The 27,403-nt window shown below is 41.0% G+C and overlaps 1 protein-coding gene across 5 annotated transcripts in view; it reads right to left on the reverse strand.

Moving 5' to 3' along the window:
- gpr63 (G protein-coupled receptor 63) overlaps nucleotides 1-27,403 on the reverse strand; it is a 161,376-nt gene that overhangs the window by 111,707 nt on the left and 22,266 nt on the right. For 3 of the 5 annotated variants that reach the window (XM_043685367.2, XM_043685356.2, XM_087981493.1), the window contains exon 2: nucleotides 9,811-9,949. The exons of the other annotated variants lie outside the window; for them this stretch is intronic. The gene's annotated coding sequence lies outside the window, so the exon portion shown is untranslated. The remainder of the gene's footprint in view (nucleotides 1-9,810; nucleotides 9,950-27,403) is intronic. 5 annotated transcript variants of the gene reach the window in all.

The raw sequence follows: 27,403 nt of genomic DNA on the forward strand, positions 1-27,403 counted from the left end.
CAACCCAATCGAGTCCCACCTGCCAGCACCCGGCCCATATCCCTCCAAACCCTTCCTATTCATATACGCATTCAAATGTCTTTTAAATGTTGCAATTGTACCAGCCTCCATCACTTCCTCTGGCAGGTCATTCCATATACGTACCACCCTAGGTCTCTTTTATATCTTTCCCCTCTCACCCTAAACCTTTGCCTCCAGTTCTTAACTCCACTACCCCAGGGAAAAGACTTTGCCGATTTACCCTATCCATGCTGCTCATAATTTTGTAAACCTCTATAAGGTCAACGTCCAGTCTTCCAGCACCTTACCGGTGATGATCGATGATACAAATATCTCAGTAAGAGGCCCAGCAATCACTTCTCTAGCTTCCCACAGAGTTCTAGGGTACACCTGATCAGGTCCTGAGAATTTATCCACTTTCATGTGTTTCAAGACATCCAGCACTTCCTCCTCTATAATATGGATATTTTTCAAGATGTCACCATCTACTTCCCTACATTCTAGATCTTCCATGTCCTTCTCCATAGTAAACACTGATTCAAAATATTAATTTAGTATCTATCCCATCTCCTGCGGCTCCACACAAAGGCCGCCTTGCCGATCTTTGAGGGGCCCTCTTCTCTCCCTCGTTGCTCTTTTGTCCTTAATGTATTTGTAAAAAAAACCTTTGAATTCTCCTTAACTCGATTTGCCAAAGCTATATCGTCCCTTTTTTGCCCTCCTGATTTCCCTCTTAAGTACACTCCTACTGCCTTTATACTCTTCTAAGGATTCACTCGATCTATCCTGTCTATACCTGACATGTTTCCTTCTTTTTCTGAACCAAACCCTTAATTTTGTTGGCCATCCAGCATTCCCTATACCTACACGCCTTTCCTTTCACCCTAACAGGAACATACTGTCTCTTGGACTCTTGTTATCTCATTTCTGAAGGCTTCCCATTTTCCAGCCATCCCTTTACCTGTGAACATCTGGTCCCAGTCAGCTTTTGAAAGTTCTTGCCTAATACCATCAAAATTAGTCTTTATCCAATTTAGAACTTTTAGATCTGGTCTATCCTTTACCATCACTATTTTAAAACTAATAGAATATGGTCACTGGCCCCAAAGTGCTCCCCCACTGACACCTCAGTCACCTGCCCTGCCTTATTTCCCAAGAGTAGGTCATGTTTTGCACCTTCCTTAGTAAGTACATCCACACATTGAATCAGAAAATTTTCTTGTACACATTTAACAAATTCCCTTTACACTATGGCAGACCCAGTTTATGTTTGGAAAGTTAAAATCCCTTACCATAACCACCCTATTATTCTTACAGATAACTGAGAATTTCCTTGTAAATTTGTTTCTCAATTTCCCTCCGACTATTAGGGGGTCTATAATACAATCCCAACAAGGTGATCATCCCTTTCTTATTTCTCAGTTCAACTTCCCCTGGAAATTCATCCAGGAATATCCTCCCTCAGTACAGCTGTAATGTTATCCCTTATTAAAAACGCCGCTCCCCCTCCTCTCTTGCCTCCCTTCTAGCATTTGTATCCTCGAACATTAAGCTGCCAGTCCTGTCCATCACTGAACCACATTTCTGTGATTGCTATGATATCCCAGTCCCATGTTCTTAACTATGCCCTGAGTTCATCTTCCTTCCCTGTTAGGTCCCTTGCATTGAAATAAATGCAGTTTAATTTATCAGTCCTACCTTGTTCTCTGCTTTGCCTCTGCCTGCCCGACTTGCTTCTATTCTCAACTGTCCCAGTCTCAGATTGATCTCTTTCCTCACTATCTCTCTGGGTCCCAGCCCCTATGTTAATATTTAAATCCTCCTGAGCGGCTCCAGCAAATCTCCCTGCCAATATATTAGTCCCCTTCCAATTTAGGTGCAATCTGTCCTTGTACACGTCACTTCTACCCCAGAAGAGATTACAATGATCCAAAAATGTGAATCCTTTTCCCATACACCAGCTCCTCAGCTATGCATTCATCTCCTTTGTCCTCCTATTCCTGCCCTCACTAGCTCGTAGCATCAGGAGTAATCCAGATATTAATACTCTTGAGGATCTCCTTTTTAAATTCCTGCCTAACTCTCTATATTTTCTCTTCAGAATCTCATCCTTTTCCCTTCCTTTGTCATTGGTTCCAATGTGTACCATGACCTCTTGCTGGCCCCTCTCCTGCTTGAGAACATTCTGCACCCTCTCTGATATATCCTTGATCCTGGCACCGGGGAGGCAACACACCATTCTGATTTTTCGCGGCTGGCCACAGAAACATCTGTTTGTGCCTTGGATTAGAGTCCCCTAACACTATCGATCTCTTGGAACCCAACGTACCCCTCATGGCATTCGAGCCAGACACTTGGCTGTTCATGCTACATTCCTCTGAGAATCCATCACCCCCTACATTTTCCAAAACAGCATACTTGTTTGCAATGGGGATAGCCACAGAAGACTCCTGCATCACCTGCCTATGTCTCTTACCTTTCCTGGAGTTAACACATCTACGTGACTGTATCTGCAACTTTAACCCCTTCCTGTAACTGCCATCCATCACACCCCCTTGCTCTTATAAATTCCTCATTGCCTCTAACCGTCTCTCCAGCTGATCCATTCAGTCTGATGGGCTTCGCAACCAACAGCATTTATTGCAGATATAATCCTCAGTAACACGTAAACTCTCCCTAAACTCCCACATCGAACAAGAAGAGCATATCACTCTACTAAAGGCCAATTTTGCCTCTTTCAATCTCAGACCCAGAAAATAGGATTATCTTATTCCTCTACAAAACACTGCTCCAGGCTAATTTAATACTAATGGCTTATATTTTTAAGTTTAATCATGAGTCATAAGTCAATAAAACATAATCAAGAAAGAACCAACTCTGCTCACTACTGCAGACTTACTGTAAGGCCACACTTAAAGATATTCAGTTTCTGCGCTGTGACCTTGCCCAAACAGGTTCCTCAAAGATCAGTTAAGAATTTCACTGTTTGTTAATTTTCCCAGACGCACTCTGATGTCCAGCGATACATGAATTAAAACAGCAAAGGCAGTAACTGCGCAGGTTCACTGCTGTGTCCCTGAGCAGTGTGGGTTTCTATCTCTCTCTGTCTCTCTCTCTTCCTGCCTCTCCCAACCCTGACACTAACCTCATCATATGCTGTCTTTGTCTGTTCCTCACCCTTCTAAAAGTGCTGTTGTTTTGATTTTTTTTCCTCGAAAGTTCCAAAACAATGCAACAGCATATAAAACAGTAATTGCTGCGCCTGGAATTCGAGGGAATCACCTCCAACACCTAAAACACCTCAAAAGAGGTGCAGCCTGTTACAGCCAGAAATTTTTTCCTGTCCTCCATCTTGGATTACCCACAAAAATATCAATTAAAGGGTAAACCAGCATTTTATTGTGAGAGGAGACTACTAATTAGTTGGCGAGTGGACTTTGACTGGTAACGGCATTGCAACACTTAATGATGATTGACAGTTAACAGACAACTTTATTATATTTTAAACCAGACAAGTTGATTCTGATTGATCAGGATATTGACCTGAGAAATGAACCAATGAATGGCTGTCACTTACTTTGTTGAGTTAAATGCAAGGTAAGTAAATAATTGGGGAAATTAATTTCAACAGAAACAAAGGACAATTTGGTAGGAAGAATAAGGAGGTCACTTGTTCCTTGGAAGGTTCAAGTCTAGGTGGGGTAGAGGAACAAAGGGCTATCAGAGTGCAAATATATCAATCACAACGTTGAGCCACAGTTCACTGAATCCATAAAAAAGCAAATCAAGCACAAGGCTTTATTTCTAAAGGGTTGGAATTGAAGAGCACTGCTACATTTTTTTTCAGTGGTTGGTTAAACGATAGAGTACCGTACACAGTTCTACTTGCCATATTTTAAAGAGGATAGAGAGACAACAGCGATAGTACAAACAATATTTATAAGATTGATATTAAAATGTCTGGACATACATATCAGGAAAGGATCATTAGGATGGTTTCCTTTTCTCTTGCTAAATGGCAGTTAAGGAGTGACTTTGTGGAGGTCTTTAAAATTTTGCAAAGTTTTGATAAAATAGAAATCTTTACTTTTAGATAAAGAGCAACCCAGAGACCATCAATAGAAGATACTCACCAATGACTTAAGTTGAGAATTCAGAGGAAATACCTTCACTCAAAAAGAACACTCAGACTATAGAAATCACTATCATAGGAATTTGTTGAAGCATCTAGTCCAGATCCATTTAAGGAGAAAAAGGACAAGCATTTGAGGAAGCAGAGAATAAGGGTTATGGTGGTAAATTCAGATGAGAAAAGATGGGAGGAGACTTAAATGGAACATAAGCACAACATGCACTTGTTGGGCCAAATGGCCTCTTTCTGTGCTGTATATTCTGCGTAACCATTTGGAACTCACCAAGTTTCCTTCGACATCACCTGCCAAACGAGGAAGCTCTACCAAAGTGAAGACCAAGAGCAGCACAGGCGGCACGGTGGCACAGTGGTTAGCACTGCTGCCTCACAGCGCCAGAGACCCGGGTTCAATTCCTGCCTCAGGCAACTGACTGTAGGAGTTTGCACGTTCTCCCCGTGTCTGCGTGGGTTTTCTCCGGGTGCTCCGGTTTCCTCCCACACTCCAAAAGATGTGCAGGTCAGGTGAATTGGCTGTGCTAAATTGCCCGTAGTGTTGGGTAAGGGGTAAATGTAGGGGTATGGGTGGGTTACGCTTCGCGGGTCGGTGTGGACTTGTTGGGCCAAAGAGCCTGTTTCTACACTGTAAGTAATCTAATCTAAGCAGCAGATATTTGGTAACTTCACCACCTGCAAAATGCTTTTCAAGTCATACACCATCCTGATTTGAAAATATATCTCCCCACCTCCACTGTCACTGTGTCAACTTTGTGGAACTTGCACCACCTAAATGGCAGCAGTTCAATAAAGCAGCTGATTATGACCATCTTGATGCCAACAGGGATGAACAGTAAATACTGGCACTGTCAATGATGCTCACATTCCACGAACGAAAAAAGCCCTTGCAAATTATAGTGCACAACATTTGAAGCTAATGTGTTTGACAAAGAAAGCGAGGTTGCCGAGCTCTTCAAACTGATAATGGAACAATGCAAGGTCATTCCTTTCTTTCATTCATTAAAAATTCAATTCATGAAATATCAAAGTGTCATCTAAATTCTTCAGGCAAGGACACCCATAGTCCTCTAAATAAAGCTTTCCAAACCTAAGTTGTACTGTTTTTGCTCTCAAAGAGGATAGGAACATTGCAGAGAGATGTAGTCATGGTTTCTCTCATATCACTTATCAATCATTGACACAGCAGACGGCAAAAGTAAAGGTACAAGTAAATCAGGAAATTGGCAAGAGAAAGTTTAAATAAAACAAATACCCTATAATTCAGAGCATCATGGGAAAGATTTCTCCATCAATCCGAAACAAAAACCTGCTTTTCTTGTCCTTCATTTGTTGTTTGTGGAACTTCACTGTGTTTTCCTACAAAGCTATTTATAACTTAGCTGCTTGCTTGTAAAGGGCTTTAAAGGCATAAGCCATGTCAAGGCATAATGGCCTGTCTCTGTTTAACTCATCAAAAGCTTCTCAAAGCATTTCACAACTGGTGAATTTGGGGAACCTGGGAGTTTTGAAAGCACCATCTATCAAGTGAGAGTTCTTATTTCTGTTTTAGGCTAAGATAGATTCTTCATCTGTAGGGGAATCAAGGATTATGGGCAAAAAAAAGGAAATTAGAGGAAAGGAGTGTCAGACCAGCCATGACCTTATTGAATGGCAAAGCAGGCACCACAGGGCATACTCTGGTTTCTATTTCTAATGGTCTTAATTAAATGACGCTCAAAGACCCCAGACACATCCAATCATTAGGTTCTATATGACATTCCTCCCTTTACCAATGCCAACAAAAGCATTATGTGGTCACTTATTTATTGCTTGCGTGGCCTTGTTTATAGAAAATGCAAAAAAGGTAACTTCTCTTCAAAGGTATTTCTTTGGCTGTAAAGCACTCCAGAACTGTTGTGCACATTTGACAAAGTACTATAAATCAGCAAATTAGATTTCAATCTCAAATCTACTCTTTGGCTTTTTGGTTTGTGCAAACTTGCAGCTGTTGGTGTTCCAACATACCTGTTTCCCTTGTTCTTCAAAGGGCAGGAGGTTGCACTTCGTCATGTCTAAGGAACTCTGAAGAATTGCTGCAGTGTATCTTGCATATGGTAAAGATTAGTGTGCATTGGTGGCAGAGTGAGTGAACATTGGATGCCAATCAAACAGTCTGATTTGTCATGTCTAGTGCCGAGCTGGAGCTACACTCATCCAGGCAAGTAAAGAGTATTCTACTCTATTCGTGACTTGTAATTAGTGGACAGACTTTGAAGAGTCAGGAGACAAGTTACTCAATGAAGATTTCCAAACCTCTGACTTGCTCTTGTAGCCATCATTTTATATATCTAGTCCAATTCAGTTTCTGGTCAATGAAAATCACCAGGATATTGGTAGTTGAAGGCATTAGTAGTGGTCACGCCATGGAATGTCCTGTAGAGATGTGGTTCACTGTTGGACATGATTATCACTTGAGTGACATTCATGCCACACATCAGTCTAAGCCTTAATGGCTTATTTATTTTCAGTTTTAAATTGTTCATTGGATCTGGGCATCACTGGTTAGAGCAGCAATTTTCTCCCCATTGCCAGTTGCCCAGAGGCTGGTTAAGAGTCAACACATTGCTATGGGTCTAGATTCACATGTAAGCCCAATCAGGATGGGCTGACAGATTTTGTTCCCTGTTGTTCAGGTCTTGCCATAATTGACTTCTTCTACTGGTTCCTTATTAATATCATATTCCTCCACATGCTCTCAATGTCATTTCTATGATCTCCTATCACATCACTGTCTTGCGATATTCTTAATTCTAATGTAACTGCAGAGCTATAGAGGTGAATAAGCTTGAAATGTGAACAATTACTGCAGAAACTGCCTCAACTTCAACCCACAACTCCTTTGTCAGAGAGAAGGTTGAGAGGTGACTTAACTGAGACATAAAAGATCATCAGAGGGTTAGATAGGGTGGACAGCGACAGCCTTTTTCCTTGGATGGCAATGGCTAGCTCGAGCGGACGTAGCTTTAACTTGAGAGTTGATAGATACAGGACAGATGTCAGAGGTAGTTTCTTTACTCAGAGTAGTAAGCGTGTGGAATGCACTGCCTGCAACAATAGTAGACTCGCCACCTTTAAGGGCATTTAAATGGTCATTGGATAGGCATATGGATGAGAATGGAATAGTGTAGGTTAGATGGACTTCAGGTTGGTTCCACAGGTCGGTGCAACATCGAGGGCCGAAGGTCCTGCACTGCGCTGTAATGTTCTATGTAACTTTATCTGACCGACCATGGAGAATGTGTACCTGAGTGGGACAGTAGGCATGCTGGTGATTGAAAGCTCTAGAACCTGCAGAGCTATAAGAGGTGAATAAGCTTGAAATGTGAACAATTACTGCAGAAACTGCATCAACTTCAGCCCACAACTCCTTCATGAATGCATTCCTGTGCCCAAATTGCAGAAGGAAGAATCATTTGCACTGAACAGAAAAAGTTTTGCATGTATTCTCCCTTCCTTGTGAAGACTTTCCTCACTATGGAGGAAATGATCCTCTGAAAAATATCAACCCCTTAAATCTGCCCACAATGTCATTCCAGACAAGTGCAGCTACAACAACACTCAAGAAGCTCAAAACCATCCAGGACAAAGCAACTGCTTGATTGATTCACACTCCCGACATCATCAATGGGCAGTGGCAGCAGTGTGAACCAAACACAGGATACAGTACAAAAACAAAACTCACCAAGCCTTGACAACACATTCCAATTTCTCACTTTCTAGCACCTGGAAAGACAAGGGCATCAGATGATTGGTAATATCACTGCTTGCTAGTTTCCCAACAAGCCAGCCTAACATGAAACTATAGTTATTGCTCCTTCACAGCTGAGAGATTAGAAGTCTAGAACTCCAATCCCGACAGCAATTTGGATGCATCTACTCCATTATGGACAGAGGAAGTTCAAGAAGGCAGCTAACTATAACCTTTTCTCGGCAACTGGGGATGAGCAATAGATGCTGTCCTAGCCAGAGGCTCGCATATAAGGTGAAGAATTCTTTTTTAAAATCACCATTCATCTCAATCTTTACTATTGCCCATCTATCCTTTGTTTTTCCTCTGCACACTTCATCCTTGACTGTTTTGCCCGTTTTCCCAATCTTGCATCTTTCTCATGCTTTATCCTTTACCCATTCCCCAGCTCACTCCTAACTCTTTCCTCCACTCTATTTTGATTCAGTCCCAATCCTTCCTCACATTCCCTACTCTGTTTTCTTAATCCCACCTCCAACAAAACAGTTCCAGTGCAGGTAAATTCAAATAAAATTAGTATGACTCATCCAGTTACTGAAAATTTTGAATATAAAATGCTCTGTGTGACTGTTCTCAATAAGATCATTATTATAAAAAAAACCCTAGGGCACTCCAAAGCTGCTTTCAGGAACATTGGGGATTTTCAAATATAGAGCCAAATAATTGATAGTTAGTCATTACCAGAGATAAATAAAACACAAATTAAGGTCAAATGAGGTCAGTTTGTCTACTGAATGTCTCCAAGTTCAAAATGCATACAATTTCAACTGTTAAGTGCTTTTTGCTGTTCTCTTGCCTCACATGTACAATGTGCATGACCAGTTTATCTAAGCAGCAGCTTGTGTAGGAGGTATGTGACAATATCTAAATTTCAACTAGTAACTGAGTCACACAATCTCACTGGCACCAAAAGCCCAAACACATGGAAGTTAAGCTTTTGGAACAGGAGCACAAGAAATGTTTTAAGAAATAAACAAATTGTACAATGATTTTTGCAGTTTTACAGATGTGACCTGTAATCTGATTCAAATCAAGCAGTAAACTGCAAACTCACTACATTATAATGCACATAAATGCAATATTCAGCTGCCCTTCTCACTATAATAACTAAGACTCGAAAGGCAGTAAAGTGGTGGCAAAATTCTCCCCCCACTGTTTTTCTTGTTATTTAATATTACTCTCAAAATGTCTGTGCATCACACATTGTTTTGGTACAGGATCAAAATGCTACTCCTTGAGTTAATCACACTAAAATAAAGACAACCTCACTCCATTCCCTTCCCTTCCCTACTAGACATTGCTCACTTGTCTGGAAGTTTTTTTACATGCAAGGTCCACCCTAAAGGTTAGAGCCCATAATGTAGCTTTCTTCTCCAGTGTACAGTTAGTGGTGCCAGCTTTAGGATGAAAAGGTAAACCAATGCCCCATCATTTCTCTGGTTATACACGATTGTAAGAGTCAATGAGATAGGGAGACATCCCAATTTTTCTGTTCAAATAGACTGCAATCAGCATCAGTAAAATTAAAAAAAACTGGTTTCTTACATAAATGAACACACAAGAGGCATTGCATGACATCAAATTGGGACCATATTTAATTTTTAATGTACTAATTAATTTGGCTCAACACATTTCTCAAAAATATCATCAGAAGTTTTCCCTGCATGTTCAACGATAAACATGGAGGGTGAGGTTCAAAGTTCATGTCTACTTCAAAACACCACCAGCATCCATATCCCCCACCACTCTCACTCCTCTTCCTCCCTGCACCACACCCCATGCCCACCCCACAAACACATAGAAACAACACCACGATTAGCTTAATCTCTAAACAGGTCAACGGTTTCAGACTTGGAGTTAAAAGCAGAATGACTACCTGTTATCTGATCATCAGGCTGTCCATAGTGTAGTTATGGCACCATAAAATTTTGTTTATCACACCCTGGCCTCCCAGGTCCATGGCACAAATCCGCAATGAATAGCTGTTCCCACGACTGGAAAAGTTACTAGAATGCCTGTGAAATATTCAAAGAGAATTGCATCAACAATTCAGTTTCCCTTTATTTCACTGAATTAAATTTATTTTGAAACCCCTTCTTCGATTAATTTAAGTGAAGAACAATATAATCACTCCATTGAAAGCAGCAACCTAACTAGATACTCTTGTTCACAATCCAATTTTGAAGGACTTTGAAGATAGAAGGATGAGTTGTTTCATGAAATCACTGCAAAAGCTTTACAGCGTTTTATAAACTGGGAGATCCTGGAAAATTACTGCAATCTGGAAGCAGGAGATCGAAAAGGAAACATATTTAAATTAAAAATGACACACACAAGGGCAATCTGCTAATAAATCAATCTGTTGCTGCATAAAAAATTGGCAAAGAACAATTGAAATTAACTCAATTGTGCCTTGGATTTTCTTTTGAAGATTAACACACAAAAGCAATCTCAATGTGCTAGAGCATAGCTTTGGAAATGGGAGGAGACAATTTGTCATGCAGGATTATGAGCTGAAATTTCAAGGTGACAAGATCTGAGGCTGCAATGGTGGGACCCGCTCCTCCCGCTTTCATAGGACGTCCTTCCTACCCACTCTCCATTCTTATCAATGGGTTGTGACAACTTAAAAGCTTTTAAGCAGTCCACAGAAGGGAAGGTTTGGGAAGGACTGAATTAGAGCAATCTGTGTACATAATATTTAGATTTAAGTTTTACCTGTGTCAATTTTACAAACATTTAAAATTTGCATTATTTTGTTCAAAATGTTGGCTTTTTCATCTCACTCAGAAGGTAATTTGGAAGGATTAATAAGTCAGTATTAATTCAAGCCAAAGACTGGCTTAAATTTAAATAAAACTTTGATCAAAATGAACAGAAATAACTTATTTTCTGTCTTTTGGTTTGTGTTTTCTACGTGTCTGCTTTTTAGAACTAGCCATGTTGGTCATGTCTTCAATATACATTTATCATTAAAAAGAATTCTGATTTGACATAACAATTCCAATTTAATATAGCAAATCATCCCAAGGCACTACATGTACACAAGAGGATATCAAAAATAATTTAATATCAAGCCACAAAAGGAGATTTTAGAACAGATGGCAAAAGCCTTGACAGAAAATACCTAAAAGTAGGTGGCATGGTAGCTCAGTGGTTAACACTGCTGCCTCACAGGTCCATGGACCCAGGTTCAATTCCAGCCTTGGGTGACTGCCTGGGTGGAGTCTGCACATTCTCCCTGTGTCTGTGTGGGTTTCCTCCGGGTGCTCCGGTTTCCTCCCACAATCCAAAAATGTGCAAGTTAGGTGAATTGGCCATGCTAAATATCTGTAGTGTTCAGGGATGTGTAAATTAGGTGCATTAGTCTAAGGTAAAATGTAGAGTAGTCAGGGAAGGGATCTGAGTGGATTACTCTTCGGAGGGTTGGTGTGGACTTGATAGGCTGAAGGACCTGTTTCTATACGGTAGGGAATCAATGATTCGAGAAAAAGCATAGGACAGGTGCAAATCATCGGGAGAGGTTTTCCGAACTTTAGTGACCAGGCAGATGAAGATACAAGTAACAGTGATTAAGGTTTGGAATATTAATTTCAAAATGTCTGTGCATCACACATTGTTTTGGTACAGCATCAAAAATGGTTTATACCCAAAACATTGACTTCGCCACCTCCTGATGCTGCCTGGCCTGTAGTGTTCTTCTAGCTTCCTGCTTGTTTTCTTCAGATTCCAGTATCTGCAAATATTTTCTCTAAACAATTTTAAAGGCGTCAAATAGAAGTGGAGGAATCTGGATGTATATTTGCATGTTTGGGTGGCAGGTCATGTTGAGAGAGTAGTTAATAGAGTTTATAGTAACCAAGGCTGTACTAGTGGGGCACAGAGTACAGAAACAAGGAAGATTGTTGAAGTTGTACAAGGACATAAGAAATGGGAGTGGGAATAGGCCATTCAGCCTTTTAAATCTGCTTTGCCATCCAACAAGATCCATGGCTGATCCAACTATGGACTTAACTATATTTTGCTACCTGCCCTTTGGTAACGCTCAGTGCTCGTTAATCAAATATCTGTCAAACTCAACATTGATTATATTCAATGACCCACTTTCTCGTGGAATAAAAAACATTGAAGGACTAATTATCTTATTAGAAAACATTCACTTCGTTTACTTTTTGTACTTAAAATACATCAGGTAAGTCCACATTATTTAATGTCAATGCAACCTTTCTATGTCTACTCTGACTCAATACACACTGGACACCTTCACCTTGTCACTGTCCAAAGGGGATACATCACACACACATTTTCTTAAATTTTCAGAAATTTTTCATCTTGCCAGATCCTATATGTATTCCCGAATTAAACAGTCTGAGAGGCCTGTCCACACTAATCTATTAAGGTTGGACAAATGCAAGGAGGAGAAATACTTATCAACACTAACAAACGCTGGCTTGGCATGAGCTAGAATTTTGTGCCAGGTTCTTGGCACTGTACTCAAGAAAAGATACAAAACCATTGCAAAAGCGCAGAAAACATTCACAGGAACAGTACTGAGGTTAAAGAAGTTCAGTTAAGTAGATTGTTTGGAGCAGTTGAAATGGTTATCCTTGGGGCAGAGAAGGAGACAGAAGATCAGCCAGAAGATTCAAAATCATGAGGGGTCTGAACAGAGTACAATGGAAACACTGGTCTTACTCTTCACAAGGATTGACAGTGAGGGCACATTTCAAATTTAAGGTGTCAAAAAGAAAAAAAAAACACAAGCAAAAGTGACATGAGGAAAAACGTTTCTGCATTGCAAGTGGGCAGGATGGTTGAGACTTTCAAAAGGGAATTGGGTTGTTCTTTTTTTAAAAAAGGAAGAATGTTCATGATTATAGGAGAAAATGGAGGAATGACACAAGACAAATTGCTTACTTGAAGATTCACTGCAAAATGGCTAACATCATGATTCGGTGGATGGATTTTTTTGGGATGGTTTCTTGCTCCAAGACCTTGCAATACTCTCTTACCAAACTTGCTTCATTAACTACCTAGCCTGCCCCTCTTGCCTGATTCCAGTCCTATCCTACTACTCATCACTATATCTGGAACAACGTGGAACTAGTAACTTTTGATATTCACCAAAAGACCAGCAATTCTTGATGCCCCTACATTGTTTCAAAAACTGCAGTACACTGACAAATGTTTGCAAACCAGCCTAGCCTCTCACCAGCAGGGTGATGACACATCAGTCACAAAGCCATGCTGTGTGTGGCACATTCACTTCCTCACACACACAACACCTTTCTCTCACCCTCAATGCTACTTAACTATCACACACACACAACTTACTTGTGCATGGTTACATCCATCTAAACAACCTCTCTCTGACTGCTCTGACTCAATGCCCACTGGATACCTTCATCTTGTCACTGTCCAATTGGGGTACATCACACACAGGCAAGCAATTGGACAATTCTCCAAATATTAACTTTTAATGACAGTCAACTGAACAAAAACAAGGAGGTTGTAGTTCACCCCCATAATGCAATAAAGTGCCCTTGCAACAGCTTTCCCAAGACAGTTACTACTGTGATATGCAATGCAGTTCTATGCTTCGAAAGTCAAGAGTGTGTTGCTGGAAAAGCACAGGAGGTCAGGCATAATCCAAGCAGCAGGAGAATCAACATTTCAGGCATAAGCCCTTCATCAGGATGATGTACACTCTGTCTGAACTGTACTGCAAGGGTGCACACCATCCCCTATACTCACACCCTGGACTGAGTCAAATATTGGGAATCATCATCATCAGCAGACCAAACAGGTGTTCTACAATGGGCCTGGTTGAAGAATGGGTAGCGTCGAGAGGGTGGAAAGATATAGCTTGGCAGGTGGCATCCGAGGAGCCGGATAATTGATGTTTCGGGCTTAAGCCCTTCATATCCTCATTCCTGATGAAGGGCTTATGCCAGAGGCATCGATTCTCCTGCTCCTCAGATGCTGCCTGACCTGCTGTGCTTTTCCAGTAACACACACCTGACTCTGATCTCCAGCATCTGCAGTTCTCACTTTCTCCTATGCTTCTAAAGTGTCCAAATGTGGACTGGAGAGGTGTTGTGAGGATAATGAGGGGTTGGCAATGTCCATAGCAGAGAAGTTTGCATTGCTGGTGCCCATGGATCATGCCCTGAGATCATGTTGCTTGGTGAACAACATGAAGATTCTTTATAGCCAGCAGCAAGCTGAAATTGTCAGGTACCCACTCTGCTTCCATATCAAGAACTTTCAGTATCCAGTTTACTCTCAGTGGTGGTAGGATTGGAAGCTGCAATATTAATAAGGCAATATTTGCAGTTAATAAGGACATTAACAGGCATTAAATCATCTTTACAGGCAACTCACCTCATCCTGTAGAGAATTTCACCTCAACACCCAAAATCTCCTGACATTGCAACAGGCATTAATTCTCACCACAGCCTACGTCATTCAGACCTCTGTAAGATTCCACCTTATGATACCAATCTATCTAAACCATTTAATATTAGTTGGCAAGTAGAAAATGTATAAATTTTAAAACTCTATTCACCATTTAAAAGAGAAACTGCACACGATTCTCCCAAACATACAATTATAACTTACTTATATTTGTAACATTTATGTAGTCAGTGCCTACTCACAAAAAGAAATATGCTGAATTTAGTAGCTCAGGCACTCTGGTTGTACTTACTGCACAGGGACTGGTTTAAGATGATGGTCCTCCATCTTCTCAAGAATGTAGAATGGACAATAGATGTAGTGTGAACAAGCAATGTCCATGACTTATGAAATGATTTGAATAAAACAAAACATCAAGTCAAGATAGGATCAAGTTAGTCTTGTAGCAAGATTCTATATATGCCAGAAATCCACAAGGAAAGTGATAAAAATAGGATTTCACACTTCACTACTCTATGTGTGCTAGAGATAGAAGAGCTATAATGATCAATCTTTGGACAGTGCCAAATACAAGGCAATTCCGGATATACATATCATCCATTTTTCCTGAGGAAATCCCGTGATAGTTAACTGGTTTGGAATATTATCAGAGACCATGAGAGAAGAAATCATGTCAACATGTAATCAGATCCATTATCAAATAATCACAGGTTGATGGACCTTAGAGGTTTGAGTATGAATACAACTACTTTCCAATCAACAATTATATTATTACGCCTCTCAACAACAAATAAAGTGGGAAGAGAGAATGTAGAAGAACTCTGACTAATACTCCACAGAGAACTGAATAAGATAATGACGAGAGGGAATTTTGAGGTGATAATTGCAGAACTGACTCCAACTTCCAGACTCTGCACATACGCAATTAAACATGAAAATCCACAAGTATTTATCCATAATTCTGCACCTCTTTACTGGGTCCCCACAGTCAATTAATTAAAGACATTGCAATGATGAGAACCTGCCATTTTCTGCTATTGATCTCACTAGAAAACACTCAGAAATGTTACATTAATGATTGAGCTACATCTTGAGTCCTTAAATGATGTGTTAGGTTCATATTTATGAATGAACTACCTCTCCAGCTCGGAAATGCTAATTGTCTCTCTGAAATGTTAGGTTTCTCTATAATGGTAATAAATCAGCTAATGCTTTTAAGATTCATTTTCTACCATTGTCACATTTGCATTTTCCAGTTTTTATCTGGCTCCTATAAAATGATATAAAGAAAGTACATTTTACTTTCTGGTTTTTTGGTTGTGAGAATACTTCAATGTTATAAACCACTTCCTTTATGTGGAGGTTGACACTTTACTCACACCACCTGACACTTTTGATCACCTGCAGAGACTTATTAGTCAACATGACAACACTCCACTCACACCATTTATATGATCTTTTGATCTCTCAGCTATAAATTCTGTGCCTATGTGCCTCTCTACACTTAACCTAACAAAGGGGTAGTGCTCCAAAAGCTTATGATTTCAAATAAACATATTGGACTTTGACCTAGTTGTGTGCGACTTCTGACCTTGTCATTTCCTTCATGACATCCCTGTTGTTGGAAACCTGAAAATCTCAACTTGGCAAACATTGAAAAGAGAAACGTCATGCCACAAATATTATGTTGATAGCTTTCTTCATGGTTGGAAATTGAAGAGATTCATGTTTAATCTGGTTCCGTTAATTGAAAGCCTGCTAAGAACCAGCTGTGTTAAAGGGAAGCCTGCTGAGAACAAATGGAATTGCAGGAAATGTTGCTATGAACAAGCTACCGAGCTGACCTTTCCCAATTCTGAAATGAAAATCTTCACCAGTTCAGGGTGAAACATTTGTCCATTTGATTGAAAGACCATCTCAAGATCATGTTTCCTGCTCAAGGCTGTGTCTGCAAGACTTCAGAGACAACCATGTTTGATTGATGGCTTGAATGCTTTAGTCAGAGCAATAGGACAACAGACTCAGGTACATTCTCTACTTCATCCATTTGCCTTCAAGAATAATTCATTGCCCAAAATGCAATTTTTTTAGAAAGCTCATCACTTCAGATAATTTATTTTTCTCTTTTCTGAAGACTGTCCCCCCCTCTTGGGGATATTTATAGGAGTAAATATTTATAAATCTACATTATCAACAGCGAATATTGCAGCTTTATGGAATAAGTTTTGTTTTTATAATAAATCCATAATTTACGACAAAACCTGGTGGAGAAATATGATTAAAAACATTGAGAGGGACTGAATTGGTCAACTTGGTAACTGGAACAATTTTAGACATAAGCCCTTCATCAAGAATGAGGCTTGTGGGGCAGGGGGCTGAGAGATAAATGGGAGGGGGGATGGGGTTGGGGGGGGGGGGGGGGGGGGGGCGCAGGGAAGGTTGCTCAGAATGCGAAGAAGGTAGGGGAGAAGGTGATAGGTCGGACAGGAGGGTGGTGTGGATAGATGGAAGAGATGATGGACAGGTCAAGAGGGCGGTACCGAGTTAGAGGCTTGGAACTGGGATAATGTGGGGGGAAGGGAAATAAGGAAACTGTTGAAATCCACATTGATCCTGTGTGGTTACAGGGTCCCAAGGCGGAACATGAGGCGTACTACTTCCAGGCGTCGGGTGGTAAGGGCTTGCTGGTGGAGGAGGCCCAAGACCTGCATGTCCATTACAGAGTGGGAGAGGAAGTTGAAGTGTTCAGCCATGGGGTGGTGGAGATGGTTGGTGAGGGTGTCCCAGAGATGTTCTCTGAAATGATGAGCAAGTTGGCGTCCTGTCTCCACGATCCAGAGGAGACCATATTGGGTGCAACGGATGACATTGGTGGGGGCACAGGTAAATTTCTGTTGGATGTGTAAAGATCCTTTGGGGCCTTGGATGGATGTGAGGGGAGGGTGGAGTTTTGTGCTTCCTATGGTAACAGGGGAAGCTGCCGGGAATGGGGTGTGGGCTGGTGGAGGCAGGGATCTGATAAGGGAATCGCAGAAGGAATGGTCTCTCTGGAACGCTGATAGGGGTGGGGAGGGAAATATAGCCCACACTCCAACCCACATACCCCTCCGGGCACCTTCCCCTGCCACCGTAGGAAGCACAAAACCTGCCCCCCTCACCTCTGTCCAAGGCCCCAAAGGATCCTTCCACATCTGACAGAAATTCACCTATACCTCCAACAGTGTCATCTACTATACCCGTTGCACCCGATGTGGTCTCCTCTACATTCGGGAGGCAGGATGCCAACTTGTGGATCATTTCAGAGAGCACCTCTGAGACACCTGCACCAACCAACCTGGCCACCCTGTGGCTGAACACTTCAACTCCCCCTTCCACTCTGCCAAGGACATGCAGATCCTGGGCCTCCTCCATTGCCGAACCCTTGCCACCCAGTGCCTGGAGGAAGAACGCCTCATATTCGACCTTGAGACCCTGCAACCACACAGGATCAATGCGGATTTCACCGGTTTCCTCATTTCCACCCCCTCTCCTCACATTATCCAAGTCTCAAAGCCTCCAACTCTGTTCCGCCCTCTTGACCTGTACATTGTCTTTCCCATCTATCTGCTCCACCCTCCTCTCCGACCTTCAGCTACCTATCACATTCTGAGCTACCCTACCCTCCCCAAACCCCACCCCCCTCCCATTTATCTCTCAGTCCCCCAGCCCACAAGCCTCATTCCTGATGAAGGATTTTATGCCTGAAATGTTGATTCTCCTGCTCCTCGGATGCCGCCTGACCTGCTGTGCTTTTCCAGCAACACACTCTCGACTCTGATCTCCAGCATCTGCAATCCTCATTTTCTTGTAACTGGAAAAATCTGTTTTATACTGCGAACTGCATTGACTAAAGAAACAGTGTTTGCCTCCAGCCTCATTCATAAAAATCACAGACCACTTCTGAAGAGAAATTAGGGAACAGCAATAAGTGCTGCCATTCCCAGAGATGTCCACATTCAATGAATGGCTTTTTAAAAATATGAAGTGATGTGCTTAAAGGAGGTAAATCGTGCGAGAGGCAAAGGAAGAAGAGCATAAAACCGATACTGTCCCCATGCTGTGTTTTAGTAGAAAATTTTGCAAGCAAGAGAAATGTCTCAAGCCGATTGGTGCTCAGGAGCTAAGCTTTAGTCAAAGCCGTTATTTCAAAACAATCATTGATGACAAGGTCATGAGTCCTAAGGGCTTTCTTTAGAGTGAACACTTATTCTGGATAGAAATGCCAAGGATGGCAATCATTGTTGATCTAATACTAGAGTCCAGGGAGTTAACAGTAGAAGGGATGCAAAAAACAATGCAAAGTTATAAGATTTGAAATCAGAACTGAACACAGCACTCAAATGTGGCATTAGCAATGCAATGTACTGCTTCAGCAATGACAGCTTCCAATTTACCAGCGTGATGATCTACATCCAAATAATTTCTGATTCTCTTCAATATCTTTCTCAACTACAGGTATAGATAGGTAGACTGTTCAAAGGTGTTTGTCGACACAGTATCTAGTGCCTGATTAGTCTATTTTACATCTGTTACTTACAGGGGAACAAAAGTGAGGCATTTCTTTTCACCTCTACTTTTAGGATCACAGAAGATGATTAAGGGGCTTCAACATAATTCTTCTGACCTTTCATTTTGTACCTTTGGTACAGCTATCACAGTTAAAGCCAAATAATCTACACTGAACAACATTATACATGCCGTTCTCATTTAAAGCTCTGGAGTAAATCCCTTGACAGTCTTTCTTTCTCCAATTAAATCATTTCAATGTAAATATTCACATCAGAAACATAACCTCAAGTCCCAGAACATCCATTATGTTAACTGTCAGCTCGGCTTGTTTGGTAGCAATCTCACTCTAAATTAGTAAGATATTAGTCCAAGGACTTGTTTAGGACTTAAGCATACTTCAGAACGGTACTGAAGGTACTGCCAAATTGCCAAAGCACTCTTCACACAAAAAGAAATGCATGTTTGTCGAGTTTTTGCTAAGCAACAATCCTTTTATTTCAGTCATCAGACTACAGCGCTGCACAAACCTTCAAACTCCTGTCCTGATAAATCAACGTTTTAAAGACATTTTCCACTGTCTGCGAAGATACTGAGGGGAACCATGTCACATTAACAAAAACATACAATTTAATTTGTTCATGATTGATAGTAACTTTAAATTTAGGCAGAAAGTTGTTAAATTCCTGTATTGGGAAAATTATTAACATTATGAGTCAGTTTAAAGCTTTCAAGAAAATAATTAAAATTGTATCTTTTACTAAATCAGTATTTTACTGTAAGTTTGTAAACTTTTGCTTGTAAATAACAGAAAAGATCACTGACTGGACAGAGGCAACTGACCATTTTAATCACGATCATAAAGCTGTTTTACTTACTGATGACCAATTGATTGCAATGGTTCTAGATTTGAGGAACTTTAGTTACAAGGTTAAATTACAGAAGCTGGAGTTGTTCACCTTAGAGTACAGGAGATTGAGAAGAAAGTTGATAGATGTACATAGAACATAGAACGTTACAGCACAGTACAGGCCCTTCAGCCCTCGATGTTGCACCAACGTGTGAAATTAATCTGATGCCCATCTAAACTACACCGTTGCATTATTATCCATATGTCTGTCCAATGCCCATTTAAATGCTCCTAATGTCGGCGAGTCTACTACTGTTGCAGGTAGGTTGTTCCACACCCCTATTACTCTGAGTAAAGAAACTACCCCGATATCTGTTGTAAATCTACCACTCCTCAATTTAAAGCTATGTCCCCTCGTGTTAGCCTTCACCATCCGAGGAAAAAGGCTCTCACTGTCCACCCTATCTAACCCTCTGATGATCTCATACATCTCAATTAAGTCACCCCACAACCCTCTTCTCTCCAATGAAAGCAGCCTCTGTTCCCTCAGCCTTTCCTCATAAGACCTTCTTTCCATACCAGGCAACATCCTAGTATATCTCCTCTGAACCCTTTCCAAAGCTTTCACATCCTTCCTATAATGTGGTGACCAAAACTATATGCAATATTCCAGGCGCGCCCTTACCAGTGGCTTGTCCTGAAGTATGACCTCGTGGCTCTGAAACTCAATCCCCCTATCAATAACCGCTAACACACCATATGCTTTCTTAACAACCCTATCAACCTGGGGGGCAACTTGCAGGAATTTATGCACTTGGACACCAACATCTCTCTGTTCATTTACAGTGCCAAGATTTTTACCATTAGGCCAGTACTTCTGTTACTTCTTCTGAAGTGAACTACCTCGCAGTTTTCTACATCAAACTCCATTCTCAACCCAGCTCTGCATCTTATCTATGTCTCGCTGTAACCCACAAAGTCCTTCGGCACTAACCACAAATCTGCCTACCTAGTGTCATATGCAAATTTACTAACCCATCCTTCTACACAGAACATAGAAAAGTACAGCACAGAACAGGCCCTTCGGCCCACGACGTTGTGCCGAGGATTAATCCTAATCTAAAATAAAATAAACTAACCTATGCACCCGACAATTCACTGCTGTCCATGTACATGTGCAACAGTCGTTTAAATGTCCCTAATGACTCTGCTTCCACAACCACCACTGGCAATGCATTCCATGCGTTCACAACTCTCTGCGTAAAGAACCTACCTCTGACAACTCTGCTATACCTCCCTCCTAACATCTTAAAAACTATAACCCATTATGGCAGTCAATCCTGCCCTGAGGAAAGGTCTCTGGCTATCAACTCCATGCCTCTCCTTATCTTGTCCATCGCGATCAGGTCACCTCTCTTCCTCCTCCTCTCCAGAGAGAAAAGTCCGAGCTTAGTCAATCTGTCTTCGTAAATCTGTCTTCGTAAGACCAGCCCTCCAGTCCAGGCAGCATCCTGGTAAACCTTCTTTGCACCCTCTCCAAAGCCTCCACATCTTTCCTATAATAGGGTGACCAGAACTGGACACAATTTTCCAAGTGTGGTCTCACCAGGGTCTTGTAGAGCTGCAGCAAAATCTCGCGGCTCTTAAACTCAATACCCCTGTTAATGAAAGCCAAAACAACATATGGTTTCTTGACAACCCTATCCACTTGGGTGGCAATTTTGAGGGATCTATGCACTTGAACACCAAGATCCTGCTGTTCCCCCACACTGCCAAGAATCCTGTCTTTAATCCTATACTCAGCGTTCAAGTTCAACCTTCCAAAATGCATCACTTTGCATTTATCCAGGTTGAACTCCATCTGCCATTTCTCAGCCCAGCTCTGCCACCTGTCAATGTCACACTGCAGCCTGCAACAGCCCTCCATGCTATCAATAGTACTTCTGACCTTGGTGTCATCGGCAAATTTACTAACTCATCCCTCAACCTCCTCATCCAAGTCATTGATAAAACCTACAAAGAGCAGAGGCCCAAGAACAGAGTCCTGCTGGATACCACTCACCACTGACGTCCAGGCAGAATACTTATGATCTGCAACCACTCTCTCTGCCTTCTGTCAGCCAACCAATTCTGAATCCAGAAAGCCAAATTCCCTGTATCCCACACCTCCTGACTTTAATGAATGAGCCTATCATGGGGGAACATTATCAAATGCCTTGCTGAAATCCACTGCCTGACCTTTGTCAACCTGTCTCGTCACCTCCTCAAAGAACTCAATAAGATTTGAGAGACATGACCTGCCTCTCACAAAGCCATGCTGATTGCTTTTAATCATGCTATGCTTTTCCAAGGAGTCATAAATCCTACCCCTCAATTCTTTCCAAAACCTTGTTGACCACAGATGTAAGACTGACTGGTCTGTAATTGCCAGGGATTTCCCTTCTTGAAAAGAGGAACAAATTTGTGCCACCTCAATCCTCCAGTATGACTCCTGTGGAGAGTGAGGAAGCAAAGATCGTCGTCAAAGATCTATGCCCACATCCAGATCATTTATAAAAATGACTAACAGCAGTAGCTCCAAAACAGATCCTTGCAACATACCACTAGTAATGGAGCTTCAGGATGATCATTTCCCATCAACCACCACCCTGTCTTCTTTCAGCTAGCCAATTTCTGATCCAATTCATTAAGTCACCTTCAATCCCGAAACTCCGTATTTTGTGCAATAGCCTACCGTGTGGAACCTTATCAAATGCCTTGCTGAAGTCCATATATACCACATCAACCACTTTGCCTTCTTCCACCTGTTTTATCACCTTCTCAAAGAACTCAATATGGCTAGTTAGGCTCGACCTACCCTTCACAAAATTGTGTTGCCTGTCTCTAATCAAATTATTCCTTTCCAGATGATTAGAAATCCTATCTCTTATAGCCCTTTCCAACACGTTATCCACAACCAAAGTAAGGCTGACTGGTTTATAATTACCAGGGTAGTCTCGACTCCCCTTCTTAAACAAGGGAACAGCATTTGCTATCCTCCAGTTTTCTGGCACTACTCCTGTCGACAATGATGACATAAAGATCGAAGCCAAAGGCTCTGCAATCTCCTCCCTGGCTTCCCAGAGAATCAGAGGACAAATCATATCCAGTCCAGGGGTCTTATTTATTTTCAGATCTTCCAAAATTGCTAAACCTCTTTGTTATCAACTGCAATCCCATCTAATCTAGTAGTCTGTGTCTCCGTATTCTCACTAACATTGTCCTTTTCCAATGCGAATACTGATGAAAAGTATTAAACACTTCCCCTATGTCTTCAAATTCCACACACAACTTTCCACTACTATCTTCGATTGGCCTTAATCTTACTCTAGTCATTTGTTTATTCCTGATATATCTATGAAAGGTCTTAGGGTTTTCCTTGATCCTATTCGCCAACAATTTCTCATGTCCCCTCCTGGCTCTTCTTAGCCCTCTCTTTAGATTTTCTGGCTAACTTATAACTCTCAAACCCCCTAACTGAGCCTTCCCGCCTCACCCTCACATAAGCCTTCTTCTTCCTCTTGACAAGAGCTTCAAATTCTTTAGAAAACCATGGCTCCCTCTCTCGTCAACTACCTCCCTGCCTGATAGGTATAGATTTATCAAGGGCCTGCAGCAGCTGTTCCTTGAATAAGTTCCACATTTCAAGTGTGTCCATCCTCTGCAGTTTCCTTCTCCATCCTATGCATCCTAAATCTTGCGTCATCGCATCATAATTGACTTTCCCCCAGTTATACCTCTTTCCCTGAGATATATACCTATCCCTGTCCATTGCTAATGTAAACATAACCGAATTGTGGTCACTATCGCCAAAGTGCTCACCTACTTCCAAATCTAACAGCTGGCTATGTTCTTTCCCCAGTACCAAATACAGTATGGCATCGCCCCTTGTTGGTCTGTCTACATACTGTGTCAGAAAACCCTCGTGCACAGTGAACAAAAACTGATCCATCTAAACTACTTGAACTATTGTTTTCCCAGTCAATGTTGGGGAAGTTAAAGTCCCCCATAACAACTACCCCGTTACACTCGCTCCTATTGAGAATCATCTTTGCTATCCTTTCCTCTATATCCCTGGAACAATTCGGAGGCCGCAGAAAACTCCCAACACGGTGACCTGTCCTTTCCTGTTTCTAACCTCAGCCCATACTACCTCAGTGGATGAGTCCTCAAACGTTATCATAACTGCTGTAATACTACCCCAACTAACAATGTCACACCCCCCCACCCCCGCCCCCCCCCCCCCCCCTTTATCATCTTCTCTGTTCTTACTGAAATTATGTACAAAATTATGACTTTTGATAACTGAAAAGGGAAAACTGTGCCCTTTAGTTGATGCAAGGATTAGGAGACACAAAGTTAAGATTTTGGACAGAAGATAAAGAAGGAAAGTGGAGGAGGACCCTTTTGTTTTAAGAACCGCAGCAGGTAGTAACAACTTCAAGCTAGGATATGTAGGGATGGAGCTGGTGTATGATTCCAATACTAAATTGAATGTGCCTCGAAATAAACTCACTGGGCTACTGGGATACAATGGTGGAATTTAAATAAATTTAAAGATGATTGGCAAATGAACTAAGTGCAATTTGGGAAAAATACTTTATCACACATGAACTGTTTTGTGCATGGAATGCACTGCCTCAGACAGTGGTGGAGGCAGAATCAACAGAGGTATTCAAGGAAACATTTGATGATCATTTAAATCGAAATAACATGCAGCATTATGGAGGAAAGGGTGGGGAGAATGGCCACAAGTCACGATGCTCATTCGGAACGCTGACGCTAACATGATGGGCCAAGTAGCCTCCTCCGGCACCATCACAATTCTGAGATCAGCTGCTACCAGCAGAAAGTAACAACTACAGCTTCAATCAGTAGCTTACTGCATATCCCTGGGATGCAAGAACACTGGTTAGGCCTCAACTGGAGTTTTGTTCAACTCTTAACAGCACACACATCATCAAGGCTGCAGAGAAAGTACTGCAGAAATTCAATGTAATGGTATCGAGAAAGGGATTGAATTATTTATGGTTATCCTCCTTCAAGCAATGAAATTTAAGAGATAATTTGATAGAGATTTCAAAATCATGACAGGTTTTGATCGAGTAAATGTGGAGTAATGGTTTCCACTGGCAGAAGTTTCAGTAACCAGAGGGCACAGATTGACCATAGAACTAGAAATTACATCAGAAGACATTTTTTATTGACTTAGCAACTTGTGCACTGGGATGTATGACAGTGGTGGAAGCAGCTTCAAATAAGTTTAAAAATTGAATTGTATCAATATTTGCCAATCTTGTTGGTTGCAGATTGGTACACTGGTGAGGGCATGGATGAGATGGAGTTCACAGAAGCTGAGAGCAACATGGATGACCTGGTATCTGAGTACCAGCAATATCAGGATGCTACAGCTGAGGAAGAGGGTGAATTTGAGGAGGATGAAGAGGTTGCCTAAGCAGTATTGTGGTCAGAGCTAAAAATTTCATTGAGACTTGTCTAATGTCTTTTTCTTATACTTTACACTATTCATTTGTTCTGCATTTCTATCTTTGAAACTGTAAAATTTTAATTGTAGCCTGGTGGTATCTGCAGCATTGACTTGCATAATTGGAATCACCATATTCATGTGATACTTATGGGTTCTGTTAATCTTCTCCCTTTGAAATAAACTTCCCTTTTGGAAGGAGGAGTCCTGGCAGTTGCCCCAGTTAAGAAATTGCTACCAGGTCTGCCACATTTGACCTGGTCAGGGAACATTTGAGTTGGGAGGTTTGATACAGACCCTCTGAACGTAACTAGTGAGATCTACTGCCACTCGAATGTGGATCAATAGCCAGGCTGATCAACCTGGTCTTGTATCCGTAAGCAGAGCTTAAAGTAGAGACACTGGCATGTCTCGAAGACTGACTGCCTTTTCATCATGAGATTTTTACAGTTCATAAATTTTATCCACAATGCTTTAAGGGAGTGATCATTTTAAGACATTAGATTCCACAGGTTGCAGATTCACCTACCACGAGCTGTCCTGTCATGGTGTATCACACTCAGATGTCTTGTGCTACTCTGACACAACTACAGCTACACTTCAAAAGCTTTGTTATATCCATCATCCAACAGTGACTAGGTCAACCTTTCTTTCTGCTGCCTTCTATTTTGGCCACTAAAGCTTTTCAGCTCTGATCAAATGGCCAAACTATTGACACTGCTTTTTCTGGATGGCACATTTTAAGAATTATTTTTATTCTTGCAAATTCAAGCACATCTTCATTTGACACATTCATAATTTGGATTTTTAAGCATATATCTTAGCATTCATATTTCAAAGGGCCTCCATTGCCTTCCACAGATATACACTCATTATCCAGGTTTCTGACACATCCAGAAAAGTACATAGAATGTAACATTTTCTGAGCATTTCTCTCATTCCTGGGCGAAGATTAAGTTTAACCAACTCTAGATTTTGACTTTTCAGCTTAAAAAGGACTAAGGTATTAAATTACTGGTTTGTCTGTAAAATATCGAAGTCAAGGCTTCCACAAATATGGTTATAAAAAACAATTTTGAGAACTATTTTGATTCAAATTAAAGAAATCCAAAACTGATAAAATCGCATGCCCTCCTAAATGACAGCCTTGCCAATACACCTCTACACTGTAAGACCATAAGACAGAGGAGAAGAAATTAGGCCATTCAGCCTATCAAGTCTGCTCCACCATCCATCATGGCTGATAAGTTTCTCAACCCCATTTTCGCACCTGCTCCCCTCGATACTCAAGAACCTCAATCTTAAAATACATTCAAATCACCTGCCTTCTGTGGCAATGAATTCCATAGATTCACTACTTTCTGACTGAATAAGTTTTTCCTTATTGCTGTTCTAAATATACTGAAAATGTTAACATAAATCAATGTCACATTTCAGATTTTAATTCTTAAGGGGGCATACAGGTACCAATATTCTTGAATACTACACTAAGAGCTAAATTTTCATATCTACATTATTTTTATGAGAAAATTTGAAATTAAAAAGATCAGATTCAAAATTTCCATGCTTAGTTTCCCACTTCAAGAGTTAACCTTTTATGCTACCTTATTTTAGAAAAAAAAGTACAGAAAAATCATGAAAGACACCATAAGCTTCTTCATTCAATTGCATGCAATTGAAATTGGAGAGCAATTTAGTAATAAAAATTTGAAGGTTGAGACTCATTTGCTTTAACATTGGTTTGCTTAATGGCACTGATATAGTCACCCTATTTAAAAGCCAACTGTGCTATTGTTTAATCAACAGGATGTTTAACTTCAGGGTAGTTATTTATTTAATAATAGACTATATTCACTGTTTGACAGTGATTCTCCAATCTCCAAATCAAGCTGTTATACTAATATATTTCAGGGAGTACTGAAGTTTAAAAATAAAGGGCAAGGGAAGGTCACTCTGTTGAGCAAAGCTAGGTGATGACAAGATTTACAGAGGACCACAAGATTTTAATAGCTTAAAGAATGACACATTCTTGTGGCAAAGAAGCTTTATTCCACAAATGGCTTACTTACATTTGTAGACCAGATTATATAGAAAAAATATTTCGCTGATTGCGTGCATTAAATTTCCTAAAAG

Source organism: Chiloscyllium plagiosum, unplaced genomic scaffold (assembly GCF_037043375.1).
Source record: "Chiloscyllium plagiosum isolate Xiang-an unplaced genomic scaffold, Cpla_swu_hap1 HiC_scaffold_3, whole genome shotgun sequence".
Taxonomy (NCBI): Eukaryota; Metazoa; Chordata; class Chondrichthyes; order Orectolobiformes; family Hemiscylliidae; genus Chiloscyllium; species Chiloscyllium plagiosum.